Here is a 13,953-nt window from a genome sequence, read left to right on the forward strand (position 1 = left end):
CTAATTAAAGGGTTAATGCTTCCTTTTTGAAATGTGCTACGGTACATAGCACCGCTCCTTGAATTTGAGAGTTACCAAATAAGACATTTCTAGACTCCAATGTAAATTTGGGTGGTTCTGCTTATTTGCTTCTAAGGATAAACAATTGTCAAAAATTCAAATTGGAGGTTATTGTCCTAATTGATCTTCTTAGATGAGACATAACTACAACATATGATTATATGGTTAAGTACATGGTTAATTCTAAGACTTAGGTGTATTGATGCACTTTCCTTTTAACATTTTTTGGGGGAAATAGCTCCTATAAATTTGGGAATTATGATAAACATTCTTCTAAGGATAAACAATTGCCAAAAATTAAAATTGGAGGTTATTGATCTAATTGATCTTCTTAGACGAAAATATTGACTTAGGTATATTGATGCACTTTTCTTTAAAAAAATTGGGAGAGATATTTCCTCTAAATTTGGGACTTGCGATAAACAAAATTCGGTAACTGTTCTAATATGAGGCGCGAAGTTTGAATGTGCTTAACGTTCAATAAGATAAATTCAATAGTCGATAACACGAAATAATATTTTGAACTTTAGTCAAAACTCATAATCTAAGATTATTGGTGGTAATTTTTTCTTAACTCTGATTGGTTAAATTTTACCTCAAGTTTTAAATTATGAACTTGAAATCTGATAGGTAATCTTAACAATTCCACACTTTGAATCTCAGAATTGCAGTTATGACTAATAGTCTAAGGTTAAAAATTTAACATATCATACCTGATATGCAACAACACTTTAACCTTTAGTCACAACTCACTATCTGAGGTGATACAATCTGAGACATTGCCGGACTATGTTAGTGCTTAATATCTTAATTTGTTATTGCAGTCATATTCGTTCATAATAATCTCGTTTAATAATATTTGTAGCATCATATAATCGCTGACTGGACATATTTAATAATCAATTATGGAAAGACAATAGTTGTTACACAACGGGACTGTAGTGAATTATATTTTCTGGTCGGTTTTAAAATAGAATATCCTGCTCCGTGAGATTTTTTTTCTTCACGTTACCTACTCGGGCTAGCTTACAGTATTCATGGAGGCGACAGCTCTGACAGGGTTACAGAATCAAAACAATTAGTTATTGAAACTTATTTCCCGTAACCGGGCATCGACCCCTCCCCCCTTGAATATTTTCGTTTTCTTTTCTCAGTTTTCAAACTAGATGATGATGGATAGTGATGGAAATTAATCGATGCCTCAGAATTTAGCGCATTCTGCGAAGGGGAGCTATCGGTGAAGTTTGGCAATAGAAATCACCGATCCAAAATTAAGTTTATTTATTTATTTATTTATTTTTATTTCTGGCAAATCCATAATTAGGGTCTCTCTTATTTCACTGCCTTCGGTCTAATTTTCGTACTTTCCTCTAGATCCTTTCTCAGTTTTCGAAGAGGTCGGATAAATTTTTTTATTGTTTTAGAAATTTCAAAATTTAGGGCAACGACATCTTGCCCTCCCCCCTTTCTCCCTTACGCCTGTTGGTTTGGGCCGGATACGATTACTAAATAATAATTTTACAAACAATAACCTGTGAAGTTATTATTTACAAGACACGGACTTGCTTCTTGGCATCAGGTGTCCCTCTTAAGTCTACGTATTTGAGTAGACCACCATTTTGGCATATTAAGAATATTTTGGCTATGGATTTGTTAAGAGTGAAATTCGACTTCCATCTTTATAGTGCTAGTTGTTTCTCACTTAAGTCTTTGGCGCCCCTATTCTTCGTCTTCCTTCTTCTCTATCTCTCTCTCTGTCTTCATTCTTCAAGTTTTTTAAAATTTTCAACCTGCTTCACCCCAGATTTTGAACTTGTCGCTTACAATTTATTTAACTTACAACTCTGATCTAAAATTACCAGGTGAGACGTTGCAAGACACGATTCATGGATAAGGTAGATAGTGATTGGGTCCTCCATCACATTTTGACCTATTGCCAAAGTTAATAACGACTTCATATCTGACGACACTTCAATTACGTTCTTTCACCGTCGTCCCGCTAAGTTTTTTTAAATCCATTGGTCACTTTCCTTCCGTTTTGGTTTTCGTTTATCTCATAGTTAACCTGGGCCCAGATATTGTATTTTGGTTTATCTATTTATATCTTTAGGAATGTTCTGTGTTATGCGCCTGCCTCACAAAGTTTTTTTTTACTATTTATGCACGAATTGACTACATGAAAGTTAAAATTTATAGACGCGCGGTATCAAGTAAAAAAATCAATTTTTTTTTCATATGTAATGTCGGAAATCATTTGTTTTTCCTGTACAATGTTTGCAACCTTTTCAGAAATTATTGTTGGGGTTATTAATTTAAACGTGTGCGCATTTATTAAATATATATATATATATATATAGATAGATAGATAGATAGATAGATAGATAGATAAATGAATACGTCGAAATGTACATGTGCTTAGTATGTGAATATGATGTTAAAGTAAAAGTATAATATTAAATGGATTATATGGATATATGTAAGAGTGCTCGTGTCTGCCCCCCAAACGTGTATTGGTTGCTATAGTTTACAAGTAAGTTTCCGACGAATATAATAATATAGACTTTTTGTCAAGAATACCGCCGTGCACTCAAATAATTTTCCTTTCTTCTGAATAGATGTAAATAATAACCTATGTAATCATTATTGAATGGCATGTATTAAGAAGTAATGGCAGGTCTAAATGTAACCCACATCATAATGAATATTATCCCTGAGCGACCAACCTAAAACTATTGTGAAAAGTGTACCTTAAATCCCTCTCACCTGCATATGTATCCTATGACTTGACCAGTGTTTTCCTTAATTTAAATCATTACAATCCTTACACCTGTGGAAGATCATCTTAAATCCGAACAATATTTATATATATACAAAAGTGATCCTGGATAAATGAAAGGTTTCATGACGTGTCCCAGTGATGAACAAATAACTCGAAATTATCCGATTAATAAAGTTGTAAATGCACTGACTAAGAGGAGAAACATCCTCTGGCGGAACGTGATTTTCAAAATCCCTAGATGGGTATAAACGTTGCAGTATGCGAGTGCAGATATAAACCGCTAATAGAGTCACAAACTAAATGTAGTTGATGAATGGTTTTTATAAACCAATAGTCATATATATATATAGATATATAGATATCTATATATATAAACACAAACTACGTTAAATGGAGCGAAATGTTTTGGACACTACGAGTAGTGCGTGATTTGTGATTTGAACGCTCAGAATTGTTAATATTTTATTTCTCAATATGAGGTAGAGACTCATAAGTTCTATTACACCCAAGAGTTTTTTTTCTATTCTTTCTTCTTTGTCCATTTTTTTAAAAGTAAAATAAGTGTCTTTTTTGCGTATGTCGCAAATCATAATTTCGCTTTAGCATGCCTAAGATATAATATATATGTAATTATTTTTTTCTTCTTTCCATTTGTCAATATCAGGCACGTAGCCAAGGGGGGGTCCGGGGGGTCCGGACCCCCCCCCCTTCGAGACCAGAAATGAAAAAAATAATGAAGGATAAAATAAAATGAAATGACAAAAAGAAGGATCAGCGTTAAAAATTAAAAAGAAAACTATAGGAAGCTTGTGCTTACTCTTTCTTATGAGGAGATTTGTATTACTTGCAATATGGTGGCGAGGTAAGCGAGGTATTCTGGAAGAATCAGGGAATTTGAAATTTCAAGAAAAGTTATGGAATTCTCAGAATTCCTGCTACTTGTTAGGGACATTTCAAGCTTTCGAAAGCATAAGTGCCGTTGTGTAACAGCGTGGACATTTTTAATCATAATTTTTCGTCATCACATCCTTGCAGTATCAAACATGTTATTTCGAGGACAATTTTCTGTTGCTCCTTTAACCTGTCATTTGGAACCGACAGTAGTTGACGGAATAATAAAAAAAATTATGTTGAAAGAAAGTTCTGTTAGCATTTGATTCAACAGAGAAAGGAACGCATATATTGTAAAACTAGTTGAATATACACATGCTTCGCAGAGGGGCTGTATTTGGAAGTCAACGCCTGTGGGAGTATCACCATTGATCTCAGCGACCACGAAAACTATGGATTTGATACTAATATCGATCATTTTGGGCTATTTTTTATATGTCTCGGTATCCTCCCCCCGCTGACTCCCGGCCCGCATACTTGCAAGTCATCGCTAATGGAAGTGTCACCATTGATTGCAGCGACCGCGAAAACTATGGATTTGACACTAATATCGGTCATTTTGGATTACTCTTATATGTCTTGGTATCTCACCCCCCCTCCGTCGACCCCGGCCCGGAGCCGAATAGCGTGAATTTGCAAGTTAATGCGACTGAAGTTTCACCATTGATTTCAGCGACCGCGGAAATATGGATTTGATACTAATAGCTCAAGTGCTGGAGCGTTGGCTTCGCATTCGGGAGGTCATGGCTTCGAATCTTGCTGCCTACCATCCTGACTGAGGTTTTCCAGGGTTTCCCTCAGTCCTACCAGGCAAATGCCGGGATGGCACCTACTAAACAGGCCCTGGCCGATATCTTCCCAAATTCTTTCCATTGTATGTTGTTGGATATTCAATGTAAAATGGCCTCTGAGCTGTATCTGGGGATTGTTAAATAAATAAGTAAATAAATATCAGTCATTTTCTACTACTTTTACATGTCCCGGTAACGCCCCCCGGAGACTCTCCTGGTTCGAATTTCGACAAAAAGGTTTAACTCTGGTCTGGAGCCTGGACCAAGGTATTCGTGACTAAAATTTGGTAACTCTTAGTCAATTTGTCTGGTTTCCAAGCCGGTTCCGGTAAATGCCCCCCTGAGACCCCACTGTTTCAAATTTGTAAAAACGCTTAGTCTTGATCTGGGGCCTGGGCCAAGTCACACCTGACCAAAATTTGGATACTCTCGATCCGCTCGTCTGGTCCCCAGACCGCACACAGACAGTCAGACAGACAAACACACAAACTATTTATTTTATTTATATTAGAAGATAGTTTACAAGACAGTATTCAGTATGTACTTTTTATAATAATTGAGGTAATAACGAAAGGAAAATTGTTATATTTTTGAATAAACAGGAGAAGGACGTAAATATTGCAAAATCTTTTCAATACTTTTTTTTTTATTATTATTTTGCTCGAAATTTCTTCATAGTTTCTTATTAAAATACTTGCCAACATATCCTCATTTTATTGTCCTAACAAACCAATATATGTTGATAGTAAAGTAATTTAGATTGATCGAGCTCCTGAGCCTTCACAATTTCATGTCACCCCCCCCCCCGTTACGAAATCCTGGCTAAACGAGCTAATGTATGTTCCAGTAAAATAGTTCAGAGTGATCGAGCCCCTTTGTGATGACCACAGTATTTCATGTCACGGACCCCCCCTTCACGAAATCCTGGCTACGTGCCTGTCAATATGATCAAATATATGAAGTCTTACTAAAGTATAACTCTATGTATTCTATTGATATATAACCAAGAACTTGTGCTTTTAATATTTTCTTTATAATTATTTGTTTTGTCCTTTCCTTTTCACTATGAATGTAATAAATTATTTGTACCTTTGTAGCTAGTTGGTTTTCTTTAAACATATATACACTGTCCTGAGTGAGTGAGCGAGTGAATGCATGATAGATTTAATTTAAGTAATTTTAGTAATATCAGTTGTCATATTAACGTCTATAATATATGTGTTAAGGTAAATAACCTAGGTCATGAAGGACCGCTATTAACGGTTTAAATCGGCTCTAGGAGTGGGACGAAAATAGCAGGATGAGCCTAAATACGACATCTTTCTTCCAGGAAGTTGAAACTCTTATTGATACGATACATAAATTTATATTGAGTTTATAACTTTGATTTTTTTTTTGGCTAATTCATATGTGTGGTCGATCCCAGAGAACAGAGACCAGATGCTGGATGGTTATCAATCATCGTTTGGAATAACATTACAAGGAATAAATTCGATTTTCTCCTTTCCTGGTTTAGGTCTGGGCAACCCCACGAGCGTGGTGCCTGGAGCTAGGTCGGGGTGGTATGTAGGAACATGTGTCTATTCCGAAACATTCTAAAATTGATTAGTCGTTAATAACACTTAAAATGATTCATCTTTCAACGACTTTCCCGACTTCTTACTATATTTCCGGAATTATCCAGTAATCTGTTTCTTATTAAAATACCCTATTTGTCTTCTTTCTTTTTCCTCCCTTTTCCTACCTCCTTCTTTTACCCTTCTACTTTCTTCTCTTTCTTTTCCTATTTCTGAATGAAAGAAAACGGAGTCATGACTGAGAGTAGTCGCTATTGGCACGGTCAATAAGTTGTTTCGATGAGTTTCTTCGAAAGTCCTATATGGGATAATTAACCATGAGATGAGTATGCGTTGAGGGACGAACAATAATAAAAAAGTTTATTGAAATTTACTTTATTGGAAAATAATCATAATTTCAATTAGTAGGTGATGTTTCGTAATCGCCCTCGTTAAAAAATTAAATCTAGCGACTCCTCTACACTCTCTCACTCTTCTTTTTTTATATATTTTATTTTTTTTCCTTTTCTTTCAATTGGCGACCGTTGACTTAGGACAGTTACCATGGAAACAATTGTTTTCCCTGGTAACGGATCTGAAATTATTTATTAAACACTGTTTAGGATCGATCACATATTCACTTGGCCACAAAAAGGTGAATAATTAAAAAGGTCACAGTGAGATTAAACAATTATAGTCATTGGCTGTTCTGCTATCTTTGTCTCTCTCTATAGAAAGGGGGAAATGAAGGAATCTGTCAAAGTTTGAATTCTAAAATTTGAAAATGCTGGAAGTTGACCCAAGGACGGAATCAGATAGGAGTCCTTTAATCTATGAACAGTATCTGGATAGTAAATTTTTTTAGTCTGTAAGTATATAGTGGCATGTGTGTTTATATTGTGTCTTTTTGTTCGGAAGCTATGGCAACCAATCGAGAAGTTGTCGTATCACACGAGAACGTGGAAGTCTCATGTACACAATGTACGTTAGACAGTAATGAGAAAAGAGCTCGCGTCTCCCGTAGGCTAGTGAGGTGTCACGATTGTGGGCTAAAATGGATTCATTTCAGTTGTACCAATTTAGAGGATACTGCTGAAAATGCAGAAAAGGTCCGGGCTGGTGAGATAATCAAATACTGTAAAGAATGTGAGGGGAAGCTCCACCAGTCGCGTGAACCCATGAGTCTATCCTCTGAGAAAGAAATTGAACATCCCGATTCAGACGGGGAGCGAGGGTATAGTACCCCGAAGAACCGAGGCCAAATATCTCCAGTGGAGATATCTGACCTCGATGATGCTGAAAGAAATGGGAATTCAATTGGTGATTTACCGGAAAACCTGAATGGTGAGAAAACCAAAGAAGAGCAAAGGAAGAGTGTGTCATCTAATAATGACACTCTCCTCCTTTCATTACAACAAATGTTACAGAAAATAGATCGGGATAATAAACAGATGAGGTATGAAATAAATGAAAAAATAGATAAGAATAGCCTGGAAATGAGACGCGAAATAAATGAGAAATTTGACACCTCGAACCGAGAAACCGAATCTCGATTCGAGGTACTAATCCAGAAAATAGACAACATATGTTCGGACTTTGCTTCCTCAATAACCACATTGAGGGAGCAAATGTCTACTGAAATTGACCTGGTTAGATGCGAGGCTCAGCAATCTATAAAGCAACTTCAACAGGAGACTGAGGGTAAATTTGACCATGTAAATTCAGAATTTGAACAAATAGATACCAAATTACATAAGGTCAACAAAAAACTAGAAACACAGCAGGCCGAAATTGATAATTTAAAGTCAACTTTGTCAAATTTATCACTGGAAACCAAACGGGAAGTAACTGACCAAAAAAGTTTGAAAATTCAGGACGAAATAGTGAATATTCAAAAGGAATTAACGAAACGAAGTCGCGAAAAATCAGAGGTAGCCTATCCTTTCCCCGGTAGCGATTCCCCGGAAATATTATCTGCTATAACAACTACCTGTAGCGCAGGAAAACAAAATTCAATGTCAGTTGATGCACGGGATATTGCGACGCACTACCCCATGCATCGGTCAGAACTAAAGTCGTGGTTTAATTGTAATAGTGTGCCGAATCAGTCGAGTGTTGTGACGACTACGGTCACTAGCGTGAGTGCTCCCTCCTTACATGGAGGTATACAATCATATAGCGTGTTGCCGGGAAGAGGAGATGGGTACCATCCTGAGTCGTTGTTCACGGGTGCGGTTGGTCCGGGGATGGAGCCCAACATAGTCAATACGACCAACAGAGTCCCTTTTAATTACATGGGTAATTATAACACCGCTACGACGTCGTCGGTGGTAAATCCGGTGACTACTCCGATTGTACAGGATAATATGTTAATTCCCACTAACTATTCCCCTACTTATGTTAGTATGAGTTCCAAGGTTTCGCTGAGGGACATCGAGCGCTTTCCCACGTTTGATGGGAATATCATCAATGGACTGCCTCGTGTTTTCCTGCGCAGATTGCAGCAGTACTTGGAAATGTATCGGCTGACTGATAGAGAACGCTTGCAAATAGTTGAGAAATGTTTAATTGCAGCCTCAGGCGCATGGTTTGCCTCTATTAAATACAGAATCCATACATTTGGCGATTTTCTGATCTTTTTCAAGGAAGAGTACTGTAACGAGCATATAGAAAGGCTTCAAAAACGCAACCTCCAATCTTTAAGGTATGATCGAGCCAAGTATGGGTCCCTTTTGGACTATGCTTGGAAGATTATAGAATTGTACTACCAGATCGCTGAAAATCCGTCGCAAGCCGAACTAGTAGACATTATAGTGAACGCTCTTCCACCAGATGAGTCGCGGGCCATTGCTTCCCATTTGTGCCAAACGGTGCGAGAAGTTACGTCACGCCTAGCTGCCCTGTGTGGGAATGAAACTGAAGGCCCACCAAAGAGGTATTTCGCCCGGCAAGCAAAAATTGTGAAACCCGTGAAAAGTAAGGCAGCGGCTAGTTGCCAAACGGACTTTCTGAGTTACACCCAAGCTGGATCTCGTTATCCGAGTGGGTGTGGGTCGGAAAGCAATCAATATAATGGTCGACGTCTGTACCGTAACCGACCGATGTTCAACAATCGCCGGGGTTATCGCCCCTATGACCGCACAATGGGGGAATCGAACCCGAATAGGGACGATAATAGGAGGAACTTTAACGGGGCGTACCGGAGAAGAGAGAACGGTAATGGTCAAGGCAGTAATGTTAATAATTATAGTGCAAATATATCTCAGAATTCTGCCCCTTCGCAAATACAAACTAATGGTGGAAATGGAATTCTACCGAATCGAGGGATTGATAGTCGCGAGACTGCTGTCAAGTCGACAAACTAATTCCGCAACTACCTGGTGAAATGGGGGAGGATAGTTGCGGGAAATTGGCAGTAAAATTATTGAAAAATTGCGCTGTATTACACAATCTAAAAGGTGAAAGCATCGGAACTCACAATTCCAGAATCTTAAGCTTTTCAACTGGACCGAGGACAAAAAATGGGAACTTCTATCTCAATACCCAAAGTGAATGTTACACTGTCTTATTTGAGTGTATGAGTGTATGAATGAGAAGTTAGTTTATTAGTATTAATACATGTTAATTCTATTCAACAAAATTTTGTTATTCAAACAAATTTTTTTTTAACGACGCCGGGGAACTGTAATGTACCATTACAGTCTAATGTGATGATGTTTTTAATAGGAGGGTGCCCGAAATTTTTTGCACCGACTGTACTTGACGTTTAACAAAAAATTTCTGGCTGTTCATATAATTCGTAAATTTTGTCTGATATTTTATTTCAAATTAACATGGAAAACTGTAAAACTTCATTAGGAATTATAGTTTTGGGAATCGATATCTTTATTTACATATTGAATTAGTTATAAGTCTTGTATATGGATATGTAAATGGATGATTACAAGTCTTACGGTGTCAGTGCTATCTGAAAATATAGGTCCACCATTGGACGGAAATTTTGGAATAAATAACCAATCTAAAATTCGGCAGAATTTTCTGGACCACCCTTCACCTCTCTTTTAGATACCTATGTCCTTCTGAAATCTAGTTTAATCCAGATTTTACCAAATTTTATTCGTTTCAAAGCCCCACCGCCAAAAATGCTTTGTTTTGATTGGAGGATTCACCCACGCTATGATGTTAGAGCGCGATTATTTCCATTCCCTTCCTAGAATTTTTGTCGACGACATCAGTTTGTTTGTTTCGAAAATAGTTGGTTTCCTGCAGTGGTAAACATCAAAAGTCAGGTAACATTTGGATTTTATTAACGTGTAAAATCGCTGGAAGTCTCAAGGAGCCATGAATTATTAAATTTCAGAACAAAACTGGACTGAAAAGGTTGAAATAGGAAGTGCAAGTTAGTGACGCCATGATTTCATCTACCGATCGCTATGGACAGGATTCAGAAGTAGTGTGATTTCCGTTTTTCCTAAAACCGGTTCTGAAGATTAGTGTTTCCCCTGATAATTTCACCTTCCAATTTTCCTGCTAATTTAGAGTTATAAGACCTGTCCATATATAGATTTGCTTATGTAGGTAGCGAGTGATTCTTTTTTCCTTTAAACATATATGGCGGTATTCAATTTTGGCGTTGTTAAGATAGGTAGAATAATGCACGTGTAAATTTACAGTAAGGGCTCCTGTTTTACTCCTGACTTGGGAGTACAGCTTCCAGCGGGATGAGTTGAACATATAGTTTGCTCCGGGTTCCTGCCCCTTCAGGGCAGGGGTCCTATTGTTAGTCAAAACCTTGATATGTCCCCTCGGGGGCATTGATTAAACAGTTTAAAGAGTGTGAATTGGTGAATACAAGGGCCAACTGGCCCTGTTTCCGTTCCTTTCGTTACCTTTCATAGAGCCGATTTAAAAAAATGGTAAAATCTGAATGATGTTGGTGTATATTTATTAGTATAACATGTATTAATGTAGTTTGTAGTCATGGATGTGGCATGTATGTGTTTGTAATGTAGTATCGTTAGTAGCAATTGTAGTTAAGTGATGGAAGAGTGTGTGAAATAATGAAGTACGGACAGTGTATCATTTACTATTCACATTTTCGTATTCGATCAATAGCTAAACGCAACATATCGATCTATAGTAATATTAGAAAATGAGAGTGTCATAGTATCAAAATTCCGTGTACAAGGTAACATTCAGTGGTTAGGGTAGATCATATCGTCGCTAGCCCCCTAGTGTCAAAATTTCAGTACTAACCGTCATTCTTATGTCGATGCTTTCAGTGATTTAGTTTCCATGGAATTGACCTTTCTTTTCAAAATAAAACCTAGAAAATATAATTCCCAGCCCATATGCATATACAGTTAGGTTAAGTGATTCAAAACTAATATTTTCCGAAAATTACAACATTCTACTTAGTCTAGAAATCGAAATATTTAAGTAAATAAACAATACGTAAATTCTTAACAGAAGTCGGGCGATATGATGCTAGTTTTTCGCTTTGAAATTATTTTAAATGTTCATCTTTTTTTTTTCCTCCGTGGCTGCAGAATATTTTCATTGTTGTCAGAATTTCATAAAAATTAAATAATATCGTGGAGAACTACTTTCTGTGAAGATATATATATATATTTTTTTTACATGAAGCTACGAAGTATAACATAGTATTGTTTGCGTGGAAAGGGAGTCTTGAGTTCGAGGGATGTTTTGTGTGGTGGCCGGAACATGAAACGTTGGCAATGATTTATAGATTTAGAAGTATATGACGAAGTGTGCATATAGTCTGGGTGTAGTTAAAGAAATAGGGTGTTTATGAAATACGACGTCGTAATGAATGAATAAAATGATAGTATGAATATATTGTGAAACGAAATGAATGAGAGGACACCCATATACATATACATATACATATATATATATATATATATATATATATATATATATATATATATATATATAAGCCCAGTTTATGATTAGTTACGTTTCGGTTAAAGAATATATATATATTTAAGGATTATGTGTAGCTATCAACATCTCGGGTTCTGGCCCCTACACCGGAGCATCCTGCAAACATGGGGGTGAGACATTGCCGGACTATGTTAGTGCTTAATATCTTAATTTGTTATTGCAGTCGTATTCGTTCATAATAATCTCGTTTAATAATATTTGTAGCATCATATAATCGCTGACTGGACATATTTAATAATCAATTATGGAAAGACAATAGTTGTTACACAACGGGACTGTAGTGAATTATATTTTCTGGTCGGTTTTAAAATAGAATATCCTGCTCCGTGAGATTTTTTTTCTTCACGTTACCTACTCGGGCTAGCTTACAGTATTCATGGAGGCGACACCTCTGACAGGGTTACAGAATCAAAACAATTAGTTATTGAAACTTATTTCCCGTACCCGGGCTTCGACCCCTCCCCCCTTGAATATTTTCGTTTTCTTTTCTCAGTTTTCAAACTAGATAGTGATGGAAATTAATCGATGCCTCAGAATTTAGCGCATTCTGCGAAGGGGAGCTATCGGTGAAGTTTGGCAATAGAAATCACCGATCCAAAATTAAGTTTATTTATTTATTTTTTTCCCTGGCAAATCCATAATTAGGGTCTCTCTTATTTCATTGCCTTCGGTCTAATTTTCGTACTTTCCTCTACATCCTTTCTCAGTTTTCGGAGAGGTCGGATAATTTTTTTTTATTGTTTTAGAAATTTCAAAATTTAGGGCAACGACATCTTGCCCTCCCCCCTTTCTCCCTTTCGCCTGTTGGTTTGGGCCGGATACGGTTACTAAATAATAATTTTACAAGCAATAACCTGTGAGTTATTATTTACAGGACACGGACTTGCTTCTTGGCACCAGGTGTCCCTCTTAAGTCTACGTATTTGAGTGCTAGTTATTTCTCACTTAAGTCTTTGGCGCCCCTATTCTTCGTCTTCCTTCTTCTCTATCTCTCTCTCTGTCTTCATTCTTCAAGTTTTTTAAAATTTTCAACCTGCCCCCCCCAGATTTTGAACTTGTCGCTTACAATTTATTTAACTTACAACTCTGATCTAAAATTACCAGCTGAGACGTTGCAAGACACGATTCATGGATAAGGTAGATAGTGATTGGGTCCTCCATCACATTTTGACCTATTGCCAAAGTGAATAACGACTTCATATCTGACGACACTTCAATTACGTTCTTTCACCGTCGTCCCGCTAAGTTTTTTTTAACCCATTGGTCACTTTCCTTCCGTTTTGGTTTTCGTTTATCTCATAGTTAACCTGGGCCCAGATATTGTATTTTGGTTTATCTATTTATATCTTTAGAAATGTTCAGTGTTATGTGCCTGCCTCACAAAGTTTTTTTTTTACTATTTATGCACGAATTGACTATATGAAAGTTAAAATTTATAGACGCGCGGTATCAGATAAAAAAATCTTTTTTTTTCATATGTAATGTCGGAAGTCATTTGTTTTTCCTGTACAATGTTTGCAACCTTTTCAGAAATTATTGTTGGGGTTATTAATTTAAACGTGTGCGCATTTATTAAATATATATATATATATAGATAGATAGATAGATAGATAGATAGATAGATAGATAGATAGATAGATAGATAGATAAATGAATACGTCGAAATGTACATGTGCTTAGTATGTGAATATGATGTTAAAGTAAAAGTATAATATTAAATGGATTATATGGATATATGTAAGAGCGCTCGTGTCTGCCCCCCCAAACGTGTATTGGTTGCTATAGTTTACAAGTAAGTTTCCGACGAATATAATAATATAGATTTTTTGTCAAGAATACCGCCGTGCACTTAAATAATTTTCCTTTCTTCTGAATAGATGTAAATAATAACCTATGTAATCATTATTGA

The sequence above is a fragment of the Thermobia domestica genome, chromosome 8, assembly GCF_964235325.1.
Source record: "Thermobia domestica chromosome 8, izTheDome1.hap1.1, whole genome shotgun sequence".
NCBI classification, from domain to species: Eukaryota; Metazoa; Arthropoda; class Insecta; order Zygentoma; family Lepismatidae; genus Thermobia; species Thermobia domestica.